The following is a 19,668-nucleotide window of genomic DNA, read 5'->3' as shown; positions in this document are numbered from 1 at the left end:
AGGCTGTTGAAACTTGTGCATGCCTTGCAAAGTTCTCATGCTGTGTTTTTCAGCTCCATCAAGTAATTTATGTTCTTATCTAAGCTGATTATTCTAGTTAGCATTTCATCTAACCTTTTTTCAAGGTTCTTAATTTCTTTGCATTGGGTTAGAACATGGTCTTTTAACTCAGAGAAGTTTGGTGTTATCCACCTTCCGAAGCCTGCTTCTGTCAATTCATCACACTCATTTTCTGTCTTGTTTGGCTCCCTTGATGGTGAGGAGTTGTGATCACTGGGAGGGGAAGAAATGTTCTGGTCTTTGAAGGTTTCATCCTTTTTGCACTGGTTTTATCCCATCTTCATGGACTTATCTCCCTTTGATCTTTAAAGTTGGTGATTTTGGGAAGAATCTCTGAGTGGACATCCTTTTTGTTGGGGTTGGAACTACATCTTTTTTGGCCTGTAGAAGCAATGCTGGGATACCTCGGATTCAGTCAGGTTGCTGGGTGGGAGGTCTTCCCCTGGGGTTTGTTTGCAGGTGAAATTGGCCCCGCCTTCCCAATGGTGTCTCTCCTTCCCTGAACTCAATCTTCCTGGTTAGGGTCAAACTGGTATATTCACTGCCAAGCTCTCTGGCACTCAGGCTTCAGTCTGAGTTTTGTGGGGGATGGAGCCTGCCAGGCCTTATGACCTGTTTCCCTGTTTTCAACTCTGCCTCTTTTTGTGGGATGGGTTGTTCCATCCTGCTGGCATTAGTCCAAACTTCTGGCCAGGTCTGGCCAACAACTTGTGGCACCAGGTGGGAGCTATTGCTCAAATTTGCATCAACAACCCATGGTACCCCTCAGTCTGGCAGGGCTCTCATGGACCGTGGGTTGCAGGAGGGATGAGGTAAGCACAGGATCCGAATCAGAGCACCAAGGGGGTGAAGTCCTCTGACCTTCCAAGCCGGCTGCACATTCCAGATGGGGACGTGCCCTTCCCTGTCTCAGTTTATCCTCCCTGGGCGGCTCTCACCCTGCTTTGGCTCCTTCCCTGGGCTATTTTCAGAGTCCTTCCAGTCCCCACAAAATGAACCCAGCACCTCACTTGGAATCGTGAAGTCCTTGAGCCCTCTGTGTCTCATTTGCTGGGAGCTGCATTCCAGTGTTGCCTCCTCTCGGCCATCTTGGTGCCACTTTGACAATGAGCTTCTTAAGGTCTTTGACTGTAATGTGTCCTTGGAAGCAAGGTGCTCACTCCATTTGCTTCCTAGAAAGTTCCTATGGTTGTGCTATCATTGCTTCTTGACCTTGAGAGGTTGCCTGCTGAACTCTCTGGCTTCAAGCAAGACTTTATCTAATTCTTCCTCAAGAAAACATCTACTTTAAAAATATTCTTATAGAAAAGGGGAATCTATACCCTTTTAAAATGATCTTTAAATAAAATTAGACTCCCAAATAGCAAAGTTGTAAGAAACAGTGAGGATTGTTTAAGCTAATTCTTCCATTTTGTATGTGATGCCTAGATAAGGGAGAGGGAAAGAAACGGCCACCGTTTATGTGGTTAAGTACTATGCAGTTTGGTGGCTAAGAGTTTGGTGGGCTCTGGAGCTGGGTGGTCTGGATCTGTGTCCTGGTTCTCTACTTGCTAGCTACGTGACTCTGAACAAGTTTCTTAACCTCCTTGTGCCTCAGTTACCTTGCTGCAAAATGGTGGTAACAACAGTGCTTACCTCACATGATTGTGGTGAAGATTAAATATGTTCCTGTGTGTAAGGCACAAAATAAACTACATATGTGTGCTTACTATTCTTGTTGTTGACAGCACTAGGATTCAAGTTCACATTGCTTAACTTCCTTGTATGGTGCTCTTTTCATTTCCTTAAATTCTCTTCGACCAACATCTTTTTTGTAACTAGCTGAGGTTCTTCCAACTTTAGTTTGACCCATGCTCACCAGTTCTCCTCTTAGTCTGGATACCTATGTGGGTCTTGTGCATATTAGCTTCACACACTATGGTCATGGGACTCTGAGGTCAGATAGGCTTGGATTTGAGTTCCAACGTTACCACGTAGAGGCCACTAAGCTTCCTTGTGCCTCTGTTTCTTCATTAATACGCTGGGGTTAACAAGGAGCACCTACCTTAGTGAGGTTGCTGATAGTATTAAATAAGGAGCTATTTATAAAAGCACTCAGAAGAATGCCAGACGCTTGCTAGATATGTAATACGTGGCAGTATATTAGTGTTAGTACTACTATTACAACTCCTTATGGAATTTTCCAAGTCATAAGTGTACTTTTCTCTTGCAGATTACCTGAGTAGGCTGAACCATCAGTGAAAAAGAGGCCAAACATCTCAAAAATAGGACACCTGAGAGTATGGAGCCAACGTGACACTCAGGTGAGTTAGCCATATGATTCCCAAGCCTGAAGTCCTTGGACCAGATGCATCAGAATCTTCTGGTAAGTGTACTAAAATATGGATTACTGAGACCCACCCTATATCTGTCAAATCAGGATATTCTAAGGAAGCAGGTCTCAGTGAATATGTATTTTACAGCTACCTAAACAGACTTTATGGCTGCCAGATTTACGAATCACAGGATTAGGTAGCTACCTAAATGAAGACCCTTAAAGAGTGCCACAAGCTTCTCTTTCACTCATCCACTTATCCATCTGTTCACCCATCCATGAGCCAAACATGTGCCAGTATCTGGTATTTGCTTTGTGACCTGCTACTGCTGTGGTGGGTGCAAAGATGAATGATCAATATTCTCAAAGAGTCAGTAGTCTAAGAAAATGGATGAATGAAGTATAAATAACAAAAGATGTACTGTGAAGTACGATGGGGGTCCAGAAAAGTATATACTTATTCCAGGCTGTAGTGGAAGTCTCCGGAGAGGTTTCATTTTATATAATACCATGACTTCCCCTTCAGATCCATCTCTAATTCAAGTTTCTCCTACTTCCAACTGTTTGTGTTAGAAACCAGTCCTATGGATTTCTACAGTTTTCTGCAATTATTTTTTATGTACTACAGTAGTTATGTGGCTGCTTCCGTGTTTCACTTAGAAGCTGAGAGCTTGATAAAAGTGAAGACTGCATCTTAATCGTCACCTTGTCCCCCACCTCGTAGCTAGTTCTCTACTTGCTAGCTACGTGACTCTGAACAAGTTTCTTAGGACTCTGTCTAAGCAGCTGCAGTTGGTGCTCAAAAAACATTGAAGAAGTTGGGTTGTTGCATTGATTATGTAAAGAAGGGGGACAGTATGTAAGCCTGGGGTGTGGAGCAGGGCTAGGACCAATCATGGAATGTGGATCAAGTTTTGGGCTTTAGCTTATAGGCAATGAGCATAAGACTATTTTGGAAGTTATATCCTTTGTTCACAAAAAAAGTCAGAAAGGGCAAGATCTAGGGCAGTCTATCACAAAGTGTGGGAAAGGTAATTTTATATGTAAACTATTATAAATCACATGTGAGTTATGAAGTGAGACAATTATTCCCTTTGCAGTTTCATTTCATTCTGTCTATTTCAGGGAGACATTCTGAATTGAGTGCTAGTGCTTTAACACTTCTCTAACACTTTCTCTTTTTAAATCGACAAATAGTGATCGTGTATATTTATGGGGTATATTGGGTATGGAGGGCGGGGTATTCTGTAATGTCTTGACCTGTGTATACATTGTAATACTTCTCTAGTACTTTCTAATCCAGGCATCCCCAATCTTTCTGGCACCAGGAACTGGTTTCATGGAAGACAATTTTTCCACAGATGGAGGGGGTATGATTTCGGGATGGAACTATTCCACCTCAGATCGTCAGGCATTAGATTCTCATAAGGAATGCACAACCTAGATCCCTTGCATGCACAGTTCACAATAGGGTTCATAGTCCTATGGCAATCTAATGCTGCCAATGATCTGACAGGAGGCGGAGTTCAGCTGGTAATGCTCGCTCATCTGCTACTCACCTCCTGCTGTGTGGCCCGGTTCCTAACAGGACATAGACTGGTACCAGTCCACAGCCTGGGGCTTGGGGACCCCTGTTCTATGTTGTCTATATAACAATAAAATTGCCTAATGATACATTTCTCAGAATGTATGCCCATCATTAAGTGACACATGGCTGCTTGTGTATTTATATATATAGCTAAATATGACTAGATTAGATGTGATATCTCTTTGAATGCAGGGATAGATGGGCAAATTTCTAAAACACAAAACTAACAATGTCTTTTCCCTGCTTAAGAACCTTCAGTAGCTCACCGTTGTTTGGAACCAGATAGATTCTAAACTGCCTTTTTCAGAATTCTAGCTTAAAGATGTCTACACCTGGCTGCTCCCAACAGTCAGTCTCATTTCCTGTCTCAAACATGGGGCTTCAATAAGAATAAACTTTCCCAAGGATAATTTTATATTCTGCATGCCTTTAAAGGCTCAACCCTGGAGACCCCTTCCCCACCCTCCTCACCCTTTCACCAGGGCACTCTCTATTCATCCTTTCAGAGCCTCCTCCAGGGCGTCCTTTCCCAATGCCCACTTCCCAGCCCAAGCTTAGTGCTATTTCTATAGATACCCAGAAACACATCAACTATATGTACAGTTTACCCTAGGGTGTCAAAGTTATATATACTGCTTTATGAGGGACTTTGAGCTTTTCTTCTTTATCACTTGGGCTTCTGCTACTGGGTCAGGCAGGTAATTGACACTCAACAAATGTTTGTTTAGCCTAACTCAGCTCAATACATGGCTTTATTAAGCTGATTTTGCTGAGTCTGCAACATTTCCTGCATGCATTCCCTGCTTGCATCCAATTATAGTCATCCTGCTTCTGTTTTCTTAACTTGTCACTCCCTTCCTCTGATAACTTTTGTCATATCTCTGTATCACATGGCCTACTTTTTGAAAAAGATTTTTTACATTCACCTACATTTGTCTCAAATTTGTTTTTAAAAGAAGCTTTGTGTCACTATCATCATTGAAAACGTTCATCACTTGGCACAAAAGAAAGTTTAAAAAAAATATAACAAAAGAAATTCTACTAAATTCTGGCTAGACAATCTCGCCTGCTCTAGTAGATACACTGAGACCATTAATTAATCTTTCATCCCATCTTGTATCATCCTCTTTGCCACATGACTTTGGGTTTCCCTCACTAACTGGGCAAAGTTTCTGTCTCCATTGCTTGATTCTGAATTTAGCCATAGCACTTGCTCTGTCCAATGTTGTTTTAGTAGATCGGACACACACAGAAGCGTGAAAAGCTCCTGTGCAACTGGGATTGCTCCTCTGCAGTAAGAACACACCTGGGATAGTGTACTGAAAAGATGTGAGAAATGCGTGAAGCAGAGTCCAGTCATCTTAGTCAAGAACCAGCTGCGAATCTAACCACTAGACTTTGAGGCAAGTCCAGACCAAGGCCAAGGAACCACTGGCCTTAAAGACTGACCTGCAGGTTACTAAGCTAAATAAAAGTTTATTGTTGAAGGTCACTGAGTTGTTTTTGTGTCCTACAGATATTAATGTGGCAACAGATAACTAATATACCTGCCAAGGTTCTGAGCCTGAGACGTGTTTTTCTCTTTGCTAAAAAGATAGATTAGAACAAGGGTCTCCAACCCCCAGGCCACAGTCTGGTACAGGTCTGTGGCCTATTAGGAACTGGGCAAGCTGGCATTACCACCTGAGTTCTGCTTCCTGTCAGGTCAGCAGCGGCATTAGAGTCTCATAGGCACACAAACCCTGTTGTGAGCTGCATATGCAAAGAATCTAGGTTGTGTGCTTTTTGTCAGAATCTAATTTTGATGATCCCCAGGCGGAACAGTTTCATCTAGAAACCATCCCCCTACTCAGCCTGGGAAAAAATTGTCTTCCACGAAACTGGTCCCTGGTGCCAAAAAGGTTGGGGACTGCTGTCATAGAGTTTACTTACACAAATCTAGATGGTATAGCCTGTTACACACCTAGGCTACATGGTATAGCCTATAGCTCCTAAGCTACAATCCTGTACGGCTTGTTACTATATTGAATGCTGTGGACAATTGTAACACAATGGTATTTGTGTATCTAAACATACCTAAAAATAGAAAAGATACAGTAACAATATGGTATTATAATCTTATGGGACCACTGTTACATATGTGGGCCATTGTGGACCAAAATATTTATAACCCGTGACTATATATGTATATACAACATATATGAGTGTTTATGTTTATAATACATTTATTTACACATATTTTTCTCTACAAAAATTCCTGCCAGGAAGTTTTCTGGCTTCTGTTTGCAAACCTCCAGTGACAGGTGGCTTATTATTCTGCAGATGAGCCTGTTACAGTCCTGATTGTAACTGGATGAAAAAGATAGACTTGAGGCACACAAAACTGGAAATGGGGATTGTTGCAGTAATCCAGGCGAGGGACATAGAAGAGCCGAAGCGAGCAGGGAGAGTCCGGACGTAATGATAGAGAAGCGAACTCCTTTGGTTGATGCTAAGTGCCATAAAAATGTGAATTATATAAAATGTAAATTGTAAAGTGGCTGTGCTCACTTTAGAGCCTAAACTTACTGCATAAACAACTCCCAAACCAAACAAATATTTATTTTTCCTTTAAATGGACAAAGCAATGCTGACACCCAGTGGCTGGTTCAGATTTCCCACAGCTCCCAGAGACAGGATCCCGAGGGAGATGAAAGTCAACTTGCCCAATGCTAACTGTCAGAGCAACCCAGGATCTTTAGCTGAAGGGCAAGTCTAAATTCAACCAGTAATACCCAGTCATGTGATGTGTTTGGCACCACATAAAGGATAGCTCCCAGTAAGTTTAATGCAGATAAAAGAGCCAAATTAAACCTGCAGATGAAAACAGTATTGAATCAAAGTCAGCCCCTTGCAAAGCAGAGACAAAGGCAATTACCCTGAGTTCCCTGGAGAACTCCTATTCAAAGTACCAACAAGAAATGAAACAGTTAAAGGTCAGTTTCTCAGTCATATCAGTATTCTGTTTTGTCATAAGACGGCAGACTTTCTGCTTTGGATGGAAGCCACTCAACTCCCATTCTGACCTGGAGTCAGGATGTGATAAAACAGCAAGGAGCTTGACAAATCAAATGGACAAACAGGTCCAAAGAGTGAAATGAGTTTGCTAAGGTCTAAAAGCAAACTAATGGCAGAGGAGGAACACTAGTGTGCTCCCTGTCTGACCAGACTTAACAGCTGGAGCTCCAGCAGCCATCTTGGACCATGTGGCAAGGGCTACAATTGCAGGATGATAGAGGGGGAAAGTAGAAGAGTCCAGTCATGAACAAATTCATGGGGCTGTCATACCAACCTGGAGTGTAGACCAGATTTTTATGAACTCTCATGCATGCTCCAAATGCCACTTATCATCTGTGTCATTGATGCTGATCATCTATCTACCTAATGTCACCATTTGAACATCACAGAGGAATGTCAGAACAAAACTCAGGATCTTCTCCCCACAAATTCTGTTTTCCTTTGGTGTCCCTAAATGACACCACCATCCATTGCACAATCCAGAAGTAGAGGAGTTTTCCTTGACTCATTCCTTTTCTCTGAACCCCATAACTGAAAAAATCACAAGGCTTGAATACATGACTTTATCCTGTATATTAACCCACTTCTTAACATTCTCCTCACCATTGTGCAATCCTTACTGCTTTATCCATTGGACACATTTTGTTTGTTTGTTTATCGTCTCTTTCCTCTGCACAAGAATGCCAGCTTCCATGGCTGCCCTAGTTTGCATTCCCCTTCTCTTTCTTCAGACACTCTATTTATTACACTCTATTATTTTCTTCATAGCTCTTATCAGCATCTGAGCTGATGTGTGTTTGTCTATGAGACTAGGGGTCTCACCTGTCTTGTCCATGGTTGTTGACTAATGTAAAGAGAAATGAGCAGAGATTTTGTCCATTGACCTCACTGTTGTATCACTAGCAGTCAGAACTGTGCCTAGTACAAAGTAAGTGCTCAATGAATGCTTGTTGGTGAGTAAATATGAATATAGGTATACACATAATGTACATATAGTGCTTGGACAGTAGGAGTATCTGGGGAAGGAGATGCTGGGTTAGCAATTATTTGGTTATAGACTACAACTTACTTTATTTTTGTAGCCAATGGCTGTGAAAGCCAATGTTACATATCTGACAAGGACACAAAAAGACGTCTGAGGTTTAATATCGTCATCTAATGATGAAAAAAAATATAAAACCTAGCTTTTGAAAGGAGAAGTAGGGTACCTGAGAAATGTTGCCTTAGGTCAACTTGGGCTGCCACTTTTATTTTATATTGCTTTCCTTAATAGCCAGCATCTATAAAGAAGATGGTTGACTATTTGTTCATGCCACAGTTTATCTGGTTTTTGATTGAATCCATGAAAGAAAGAAAGGAAGGAGGAAGAGAAGGAAAGAGATGGAAAAGGAAGAAAAAAAGGAAAGAAAGGGGGGCAGAGAGAGAGAGAAACCTGTTCTATTTAAAGTGTTACAAGGGAAATAGAAGGTCTTTCTACCTTCTCTTTTGTTCATTTCCTGACCCCACATTTGAATTGTTTATGTAACAGCCAGAATAATCTTTCCCTCTCCTCTCCTTCTGTTATTCCTTCTCTCTCTTTTCCTCTTTTCTTCTCTCATTGATTTAATAAAATAAAGTGTACTTTTACTCCATAACAACTCAACATTAGTGTTGCTGGTTAGAAGAAGGCCGTTCATGTGATTATCTAGGAGCCTCAACATGGCTCCTCTTATCTTGATACTCTGAGCTCTTTTAGGGCATCAGAGATTTCTACAAATCAGGAAAGAACAGGAAGGATCCTGCATGGAGAGATTTTGTAAGTCAAGTGCCTGATCTCTGTAAAATGTAAGTTGTGTAGTGCCCTACCCTGCCTAAAAGTTTCAGTGACTTCCAGCCACCTTAGAATAAAACTCAAACTCTGACAAATGTTAATTGTACATATTTATGGAATGCAATGTGAGGTGATTTTCAATACATGAATACATTGTGAAATGATCAAATTAGGTTGATTAACATATCCACCATCTCACATACTTACAGTTTCTTTGCAGTGAGAACATTTAAAATCTATTCTTTTGAATTATTAACTGTAATTACCATGCTGTGTAATAGACCACCAGTACCTATTCCTCCTAATTGAAACCTTGACCAGCATCTTTACTTTCCCTGTCCACACCCGTCTGCCCCACATCCAGCCTCTGGTAACCACCATTCTACTGTCTACTCTTTTTTTTTTTTTACTTTAAGTTCTGGGATACATATCAGGAATGGGTTTGTTGTATGGGTATACATGTGCCATGGTGGTTTGATGCACCTATCAACCCATCATCTAGATTTTATGCCCCTTGTGCATTAAGTATTTGACCTAATGTTCTCCCTCGCCTTGCTCCCTACCTCCTGACAGGCCCTGGTGTGTGTGGGAGTGTGTCCTCCCATTGTCCGTGTGTTCTCATTGTTCAACTCCCACTTATGAGTGAGAACACGTGGGTGGTATTTGGTTTTCTGTTCCTGTGTTAGTTTGCTGTCTACTCTCTACTTCTGAGTTCAACTGTTTTTTAGATCCCACATACACATGAGATCAGATCATGTGGTATTTGCCTCTCTGTGCCTAGCTCATTTCACTTAGCATGATATCCCCTAGATTCATTCATATTATCTCAAATGAAAGAATTTCCTGCTTTTTAAGGAGTAATAGTATGGCATTGTGTGCATATACTGCATTTAAAAAATCCATTCATCCATTGATAGGCACTTAGGTTGATTCCATATCTTGGCTATTGTGAATAATGCTGCAGTGAACACAGGAGTGCAGGTAACTCTTCAGCATACTCATGGCATTTTATTCGGGTGTAGACCCAAAAGTGGGATTGCTGGATCATATGGTAATTCTATTTTTAAATTTTCGAGGAACCTCCATACTGTTTTCCAAATGGCTGTACTAATTTACAATACCACCAACAGTGGGAAAGTTTCCCTTTTATCCACATTCTCACCAACACTTATCTTTCATCTTTTTGATCATGGGTAATTTAACAGGCATGAGTTAATATCTCATTGTTTTAAGGTGCATTTCTCTGATGATTAGAGATGTCAAACATTTTTTAATATATCTATTGGCAATTCTGTGTCTCCTTTTGAGAAACATTTTTTCAGCTCCTTTGCCCTTAAAATAGAGTTATTTGTTTCCATGTTATCGAGTAGTTTAAGTTAATTGTATATTTTGGATATTAACTCCTTATCCAGAATAAACCTATACAACTGTGGCCAATTAATTTTTAACAAAGGTGCCAAGAACACATAACAGGGAAAGAACATTCTCTTCATTCCCTTTAGTTGGTAAAACTAAATATCCACATGTAGAATGAAAATTGATTCTTATCTCACCACATATATAAAAATCAGCTCAAAATGGGTGAAAGACTTAAACTTAAGATCTGAAACTATAAAACTACTGAAATAAAACATAAGGGAAAAGCTCTATGACATTGGTTTGAGCAGACATTTCTTATATATGACCCCAAAAGCACAGGCAATGAGAGCAAAAATAGACAAATGGGATTGCATCAAACTAAAAAGCTTCTGCACAGCAAAAGAAACAATCAACAGTGTGAAGAGACAGCCCACAGACTGGGAGAAAATGTTTGTAAATCATACATGGGATAAGGGACTTGCCTAACTCTTTGATATCATTTCCCATCAATTTTTCCATCCTCCTTTATTCAGCTCCAAGCCACACAGGCAGGACTTTTTTTTTCCTGTTCTTAACATCCTAAGCTTTTATCTGCCTGGGAACCTCTGTGTTTGTTATCTCCTCTGCCTGGATACCCCCAACTCAGCAAGGCTGGCTGCTTCTCTTGATTTGGCTAATTCAGCCCAGAGAAACTCTTCTTGCCTTCTCTATTTAATAGTTCATTACCGCTTCCTCAAAGACACTCTGTTATAATCTATTTCATTATTTTCTTCACAGCTGTAATGACATCTGAAATTATAGGTATTTATTTATTCATGAGAGTAGGGACCTATTTTTATTGTATATGATCGTTTGTCTTTGTTGACCAGAAGTGGGTATGGCACCTGGTAGGTGCAGTACATATCTACTGAGTACTTACTGTATGGCAAATATTCCTCTAAATACAGCACAGTCACTAACTCATCTGATCCTCACAACTCTGTAAGGTACTACTGTTATGATCCCTGTTTTATAGAAGAAACTGAGGCCCAGAGAAGTGAGGTAACTTGTGTAGGGTTATATAGAAAAGTTGAGAAGCTGAGATTCTAATTCCAGGGTCTGTGACCTTGACCACTATACTATACTACTTCTGGTCAGAATCTCAGTTTTTGAAAAGAATTTAATATCATCTGATCATCTTACCACTACCAGATGTATAGATATGCTCTGTGACATTTCTTTGGAGGTTTTCTAACTTCTTGAATGCTCTTGTGGCAGAATACTCCCTTTCTTCTGGGTGGGCCCAATCCATTATGACATGCTAGTTTTCCCCTCACATTGGGTTATACTCTATCTCCTCACAGCTTATCCCCTAAGGTTCTATTGCACCTGTTCAGCCCTCAAAAGGAGCCATCCCCCTGTATCCCAAGGAAGCCCATCAGCAGTGACATGGTCATTCTCCTGTCCTTTCTCTCTTACCACCTGAATAATGCCAGATTCTTCCAGGGCATGGTTTATTTTTCTTTTGCGGCAAGGATATTCAAAGCCTCTGCTCAAGAAATATACAGGTGAATTCATTTCTTTGCTCCTGGACCCCCCATTTGGGAGCTGTGGGCCAGACATGAGTTGGTGGAGTTTCTAAGCCCATCTCATTTGATTTCCCTGAATCTCATCTCCCAGACAGGGTGGTAACAAAAACTCATATGGCACAAAAGCAGTTCCTTCTTGGGACTGTGGGGGCTGTTATTTGGTGCTCCTTGGATGATGCTATTAGCATTACTTACAGCTCCCATTCTGCCTTCGCAGCCTGAAACCGTGAGCATGGGAGAGGCTGATAAAGAAACTGGCTTATATATGCTTTTCCTTTCATTGCTGATATGCTTGTCCCTCGTGGGTTTCTTGCAGAATAACAGAATTGTAAAGTGAAGAGAAAAGTTACATCATTGGATTAGGGAATATAGAGTTCCATTGTGAAGAGCTGTCTGGGGGCTGCTGATTCAGGGTGTGAGGCAGGCTACATTTACAGACAAAATAAAATATTTGCACCTCCTCCCCCCCCCCCAAAAAAAAGGCAACTTGGTACAGGGGAGACTGACCTGTGCATAAATACCGGCTCTATTTATTTCAGTTACTTTCACTCTCTGATCTTTAAAATGAGGAGCTGTACCCATCTGAAATGACTGTTATGTGTGCCCTAAGTCCTCAGTATGCATTAGTTTAGATTCGTTGGACTTTTCTGAGGTTTCTTTTAATTGGGATTTAAATCTCTATCCCAGGCATCTGCTTAAACTTGCTTATTAAGTGAGGTGGTACTATAGAGACGCAGAGGAATTTCTAGTAATGACAGTTAAATATGCCTGGTGCTTAGTTTTGGGGAATTGCTTTCTTGTGAGTGATTTCATTTCATCCCTGTAATAATCCTATTAGGTAAGGGTAATTATTTTACATTTTGCCCATGAGAAATCTAGCACACCGTAAGATTATTTAACTTGCCCAATATCACAGGGTTAGCGAGTATTTGGTCACTATTGTAGCCCAGAAGACCTGGATCAGGACCTTCCCTTGAACTCAGGTCATCTGATTTTAAACTCCATTCTGGCTTTCCTTTGAATCTTTTGCTGGGCTTGTAGACCTTAGCCTTCTGTTACTTATCTCTGTACTTTCCAGTTTAGTGCCGAGTACACAAAAGGCACCAAATAGGCATTTGCAGAACTGAAACAAGCTTTAGCAGCTATGGGTAATACATGAATTTTGCAGTAAGGAGATTAATAGTTCCAGTGTACTATATATGACAACTTATAAATAAGTTCCCCCACAGCCATCCCAGATCTTGCAAAAGGTTATTCCTGCCTCTACTCTTAGCTTATTTCTGTCTTGGACTGAAACATTTGAAACCCCTACCATGAGAACAACTGTGGAAAAAAAATGGCTAGGCTGCAGAATCTGTTTTTGTAAATAATGGAAGAGAAATGTGAGCATCAGACATTGTTTAGAAGGGTAGTATTTGGTAGTCAGGAGGGCGTAGGTTTGGAGATCAGTTTCTGATCCAAGCCGTACAGATCTTGATAAACATAGATCTTTATGTAACCATTCCTGACTCTAAGGCAATCAACCCATTCCATATGTGGTGTGGCCAGTACCAGTGACAACAGACTTCCAGTCAAACCTTTAGTCTCTTTTCTCTCTTGACCCATCTCTTTTTGACCTTTCTAGCACCTGGCACCTTACCTATTCCTAGCCTCTCCAGCTCCTAACCTCTTGCCTCCTAGGAATTCCATTCATGGCCTCTTCCTTGGGCCTGACTCTAGGCATTACTTCTCTGGTTCTGACTTCTGCCTTCCATTGCATATTAGGGTGAATCTTTTTTTTTTTTTTGAAACACACACCTTGGTGAGTGTAATTTCCTCCAGTTAGCCCTGTTTCTTCAAAACGGAATTGACCTTATACAGACTTTGTTTCTAATGTGTAGTAACTCAATTCATTCCTGCCTCTATTTATTCATACCTTCATTCAATCAACTAATACATGTTGATTATCACTTACTTGCTGTGCACACCAGTGCTGGTGTACCATATTACTAGGTTACAGTCCTTGCTTCATGGAGCCTGGTACACACAAGGGGCTGTAGTGTACCACGGTAGTTAGGAGCATGTGAATGGATATGGGTTCTAAATATGACTCTGTTGCTCACTAGAAGCATTACCTGTGCACCTTTGGTCAAGATACTTAATCTCTCAGAGCTTATTTCTCCATATGTAAAATGAGACTATTATCTTGTGGAATCATTGTACTATTAAGTAAAATTATCTGTGTTTGATGTTTAGTACAGTGCCTGACCCACACTACACACTCTGTAGACATTGACTATTGTTTTATTAGTGAGGGACAGATAAATAAGAAGATAATTAGAATGTAATGTTATCAGTGATATAATAGGGAACATATGGGAGGTCCTTATGCAGGTTTCAGAAAGCTTCTTGGAGAAAGTGATACATAGCTAACACCTTAACGGTGATCATGAGTTAGCCATGTTAAAGAAACAACATTTCCGGGAAAGGGAACAGCATTTGCAAAGGCCTGGACAAAAGAAACATCATGGCAACACACATGTAGTTCAGTAAGGCTAGAGAAATATTTGAGAGTAAGTGGTGAGGGACAAGGCCAGTGTCCTGCTTACTTATTTTTATTCTGCCTCTTGTGTTTCCCAGGCGGTGACCCCTATCTCATTACCCTACTTTTCCTCTTTGCACAGCTGAGACTTGCTAAGGGCAAAGGATGCCTGAGTTCAAGTTGCTTCCCCTTGATGACTTACTTAAATAATTGCTGATGCAGGTGCCCCATGGAAAACTTGGAGCCATATTCTATTTAGGGACATTTTAGCCTTACACAGCAGATACAGCTGCTATGATTTGCCTCATTACCTATTAAGAGGACATTTGTATGGACTTAAATGATTTCCTCCCCTTGTTCCTGAGACATGTTTTTCCATGGCTGACCATTTGTCCAGTAGCAGGCAAATTGGGAAAGTGAGCAGGAGGTCACTGAGATATGCTTTTAATTGGCTCCTGGTAGAAACACAGAATGTCAGGCTGGGACACTTTATGGGTCACTTCTACTCTATTATGTCATGGAAAACTATGACAATTTCAATCCTAGACCCCAGAAATGATAGAGTATAGAAAAAACTGAGGCTGGTGAAAGGAGAATGATGGCAAATGATGTTGACAAAGAAAAAGTGGTTGCAAAGCTGTTAAAATCAGCCTCTCTGATCACCTGCCAATGGGCAATATGTCTGCCTCTGCCCCAGCTTCATGCATCCCTAGCAGACATTGCTAGCGGATGGTAGCACTATTCTTTTGAGCCTAGACAGGGTCTCAGAATTCTTCCAAACATAGTACTGCAGAATTTCACAGCTGAGTATATGGAGTTGGCACTTGTAGAGAAACACACTAACTACTCTGAGTGTCTCTCTTTTTACATGCAGGGAATGTCAGACTCATCAAAAAGAAGTACTTTATCCAACATAAGCATGCACATTAATGGCAGACCTTAAGTTAGAGTATTTTGCTCCTGACCCAAATCCCTGAAAGAATTTCCTCTCTTTAAAAGATATGACGAAGACCAGTCAGATTATTCTTTCCAAAAAGTATGGTATCATGCTACTCCCCTGCTGAGCATCCCTTAATAGCTTACCATTTTCAAGAAAATAAAGTCTAAATATCTCAGCAAATCAGCCTACATTTTTCACATCCTGAGCCCAGCTCTAGTCAAAATGAATCCCCACCCCTTTGTTTATGCCTTCTTCATTCAACTCGCATCCATGGGTCCTCCAAAGCTCGGGTCAAGCCTTTCAACTTCTCTGGAACTGGCCAATTTCAATCCTATTTGTCTTCTTTCCCTAAACAATTCTAATGATTATGGTTCAAGCCACATCGCTTATTGGAGTTTTAGAGGTTTTAATGGTAGAAAATGACAGATGACCAATGTTACTCTAGACTCTAGTTACCCTGAAGCACTATGAAAGAGCAAGCCACACCTAGGAGGTGACCTTTTAGTGTGATAGACCCTTCTTACCTGCAAACACAGCCCAGCTAGAATCCCAGAATCTTGGGACCAATCTGATTAAAATTCCATTAGCTTGAGGTATAGCGAGAAAAGGGCAGTGAATGAAGAAGGGGGCTTAGAGAAATCTCTTTTTCCCCGAAGGCCTTCAGTTAACACATATTATCCCTGCCTGCCCCCACTTCTAATTGCTACTTACATGCTTTTTCCAATCTGTCGGTAGGACACCATCTCATTAATCAATTAATTTAATTAATTTAAATTAATTTAACAAATACCTCCTGCTTGGCAAGCACTGTGTTTAGAGTTGGAAATACAAAAATCAACAAGACAAATATTCTTCTTTCATGGAACTTGTATTCAGGTTGGGGAGACAGATAAGATATAAGTAACAAATAATGCCTTTCTCATCTAGCATCCTGTAGGGAGACACAGTATATACTCAATAAACATTTGTTACTTTACCTTATTCAATACCTATTTGGATTAGTATGTACAGTGTATACTTGATGGGGGTGTGTACACATTTATTCAAGTATATTTACTGAATGTTAAAATATACAACAAGTATCTTTTAAATTAGATTCATAGAGGCAGTTAACAAAGATGTTCCAGGAGCATGGAATGCAGAATGATGTAACCAGGAGTCAGTCCCAAGCTTCTAAGTGCAACTACACTTAGAGTACTGCACTCCATGCTGGACTCCACATTGGCAAACTGGATCGTGTCTGAGGGAGTGTAACCAGGTTGGAATGAGGTCTTACCATGAAAACCTGAAAAGCCTTTGAAGGAAGTCAAACTGTTTTGGAGAATAATTTGAGACTTTGTTTGATAGGCAATAGTGGTGATATGGTTTGGCTGTGTCTCCACCCTAATCTCATCTTGAATTATAGTTCCCATAATCCCCACATGTCATGGGAGGGACCTTGTAGGAGGTAATTGAATCATGGGGGTGGGTTTTTCCCATGCTACTTTTGTGGTCGTGAATAAGTCTCATGAGGTCTGATGGTTTTATAAAGAGGAGTTCCCCTGCATACACTCTTTTGCCTGCTGCCATGTAAGACATGCCTCTGCTCCTCCTCACCTTCTGCCACGATTGTGAGGCCTCCCGCTGTGTGGAACTGTGAGTCCAAAAATCTCTTTTCTTTATAAATTACTCAGTCTTGGGTATTTCTTCATAGCAATATAAGAACAAACTAGTACAGATAGTAATTGTTGGCTGTAAACATTTGAAGTGCTAGTATATGTAAATATGAATATTTTTTGTTTTCTGTGCATCCAAGAATATAAAACTGGAATCAACAAAAATGCCAGGAGGCAATCCTTAGTTTAAGTTATTTCCAAATGAGACACATGGTCTTGTATGGATGGAGGCTCCCTGACACTGGAAAAATTTACGCAGAAGTTGCTGAGTTTGTTGTGGGCATTCAAACATTAAAAAGATGTTTTTTCTCAGGTTATCACGAATAACTATGTTAACTATATATTTAATAATGATTTGTTATAAGAATTATTATTTTGTTTTATGGATTAGAAAGCATTTTAATGTAAATTATCTGATTCAATTTTCACAAACAAAAGTTTTGTACTACCCCCATTTTACAGTTGGGCAAACAGACTTCAAGAGTCTAATCATTGCTATTCACAATCGAACCATGATATATGGTTTATGGCCCCACAAACAGCACTTTTTATTGTTTAAAAATGCTTGGACATGCTTGTTGATTCATCTTGTAAATACAGGAACAACAGAATGCTGTCCAACACGTTCTTTGTGTCCTATGTGTCTTTGACTCTTCTCCTTTTCGAGAGGGTCGCTGTTGCACACCTCTGATTTTCTGTTCCAACATCTATGTTTGCTATTGCAATGTCTATGTGTGTCTTGCTGCTTTTTGACGTTTTTACACATTTAAAACATATATGTGTATGTGTATTTCCTCTCCAGAAGTCACTCAGCATATTTACTGGTTGATCTAAAAGGTGTTATTTAAGGAGCCAAACATATGGAATTGTTTACATCATGCCCAGAGAATTTCAGCTTTGTGGTTCCTCCCATGATGTTACTCCAGTGTCTTCTTTATTCATTCTTCAAGTGTCAACCTAAATCTTACCACCTCTTAGAAGACTCTGTGACCTTCTTAGGCTGCAAAGTTTTAGATAATTTTAGTATTTATTATGTATCTTATTTATCTTGACTTGTGTAAATTCTATTTTCACATACATTTGTCAGTTGCATATTCTTGTTGGAGTATAAAATCTTCAGTGGTATGTTTTTCCTTTCTTTTATATACTTCAAACTTGTTGCCACAACGTCAAACACCTCAGAGTGTTGAATAACTAATTGAAGATTTTTAGTTCACCTCCATGGGCTTTAATTCTTCTCATAGTTAACATGTTAAAATGTATTTTCTGTTTGCCCTAAATAAACAGAAACAGTATGTACCTTTGGCTCTAGGTCCTCATTAATTTAGGTTTAAATCTTGGCTCTGACACTTTCTAGAAATGTGACCTTGAGATGGTTTATTCACCCCTCTAAGCCTTAGTTGTAATAGGGATCATGATCCTTATCTACTTTTAAGGGACATCATGAAGGTTAAATGAAGGGAAGGAAAAACATTTTTTTTAGCACAGTGCCCGGCACATAGTTAATGCAAAATGAATGTTAGTAGTTATTGTGAGTGCTGTTGTTATTCTTACCACAGGATCTGTCAGATAAAATGACCTGGATTTGTTTAAATGATTTGGCGCACTGGCTCTAGGGATGTACACTAGTAAATCAAGAGACCTATTTTAGGTATATATGTATACATTTGTATGCTTGTACTTATTTATTTATTCCTTGCCTTGTCCTAAGAAGAATTTAAGGCAGCTTATTAATATGCACAGCATATAGTAAAGTAAAATACATTTTAAAATAAAAAACAGTGCAATAGGAAAATCACAGAAGAGAAAAGCAAAACTTAGAAATAAAGATAGTATATAAAATACATGCCATGAACTATTTTTGCCCCTATTGGAGATAGGCTACAAATCTGGTTTTAAATTTCTGAGAAGCAAAGAGTAACACAAGATTAATTACCCAATTTACAGTGCAGAGGAGGTAAAAACAACCAGTCTGCTTGTTTTTTGTAGTAGGATCAGAGAGGGTTTTCCTATGGCTCAGAGAAGAAGCTATGCAATGCAGTGGGCAAAATTCTTGTGGTGGTTTTCAAATGTGTCCCCAATTTGTTTTTGAGACACCTCTCTTTAAAGATGGAAGTGTAGGTGTGCTAAGTCTCCTCTCTTTAATTGTTGGACATCTGATGTTGGGACATAAAAGGGATTGTGGCTTTCTTCTTATTCTCCTTCTGAGATCACTCACTCTGAAGGAAGCCAGCTGCCATGTTGTAGGGATGCTCAAGCAGGTCTATGGAGAAGACCTTGTGTTGAGTGATTGAGGGCTCTAGTCAATAACCATGTGAGAAAATCATCTTCAAATAGATCCCTCAGCCCCAGTTAGGTCTGCAAATGAATGCAACTTTCTTTGGTATCTTGACTACAATCCTGTGAGAGACTCCGAGCCAGAGCCACTCAGCAGAGCTACTTCTGGATTCCCTATCCTCAGAAACTGGGGGAGATAACACATGTTTATTGTTTTAAGCTGCTAAGCTTTGGTTTAACTTGATATGTAGCAACAGGTGACTATTACATTTCTCAACACCTCCCCACAGTGATCACAGTGAGGAATTTGATGAGGACACTCTTCACAGTGACCCTCAGTTTATGATGAGGGCAACTTACATGCAAAATGGTCAGGCTTAAGCAGACCTAAAGAAGTCTTTGAGAGCTTACAATTTCGTGATGGGAGAAAGACACACACCCATTGACCATAATGTGAGGGGGAATGGATAAGCCTAAATTAAGGCACAAGAAACAAGCTATGGGAGCTTAGGAGGGAGC

General features: G+C 40.2%; 1 long non-coding RNA gene across 1 annotated transcript; it reads left to right on the top strand.

Moving 5' to 3' along the window:
• The first annotated feature begins 2,272 nt into the window (after positions 1-2,272).
• On the top strand, positions 2,273-6,058 carry LOC116537584. The gene is made up of 2 exons (XR_004263207.1): positions 2,273-2,363; positions 5,200-6,058. It is a non-coding gene; the product is annotated as an uncharacterized LOC116537584 (long non-coding RNA).
• The last annotated feature ends 13,610 nt before the right edge of the window (positions 6,059-19,668 follow it).

Source organism: Sapajus apella, unplaced genomic scaffold, assembly GCF_009761245.1.
Source record: "Sapajus apella isolate SASKATOON/1434 unplaced genomic scaffold, GSC_monkey_1.0 scaffold112, whole genome shotgun sequence".
Classification (NCBI taxonomy): domain Eukaryota; kingdom Metazoa; phylum Chordata; class Mammalia; order Primates; family Cebidae; genus Sapajus; species Sapajus apella.
This window is presented reverse-complemented; position numbering and strand designations above follow the sequence as displayed.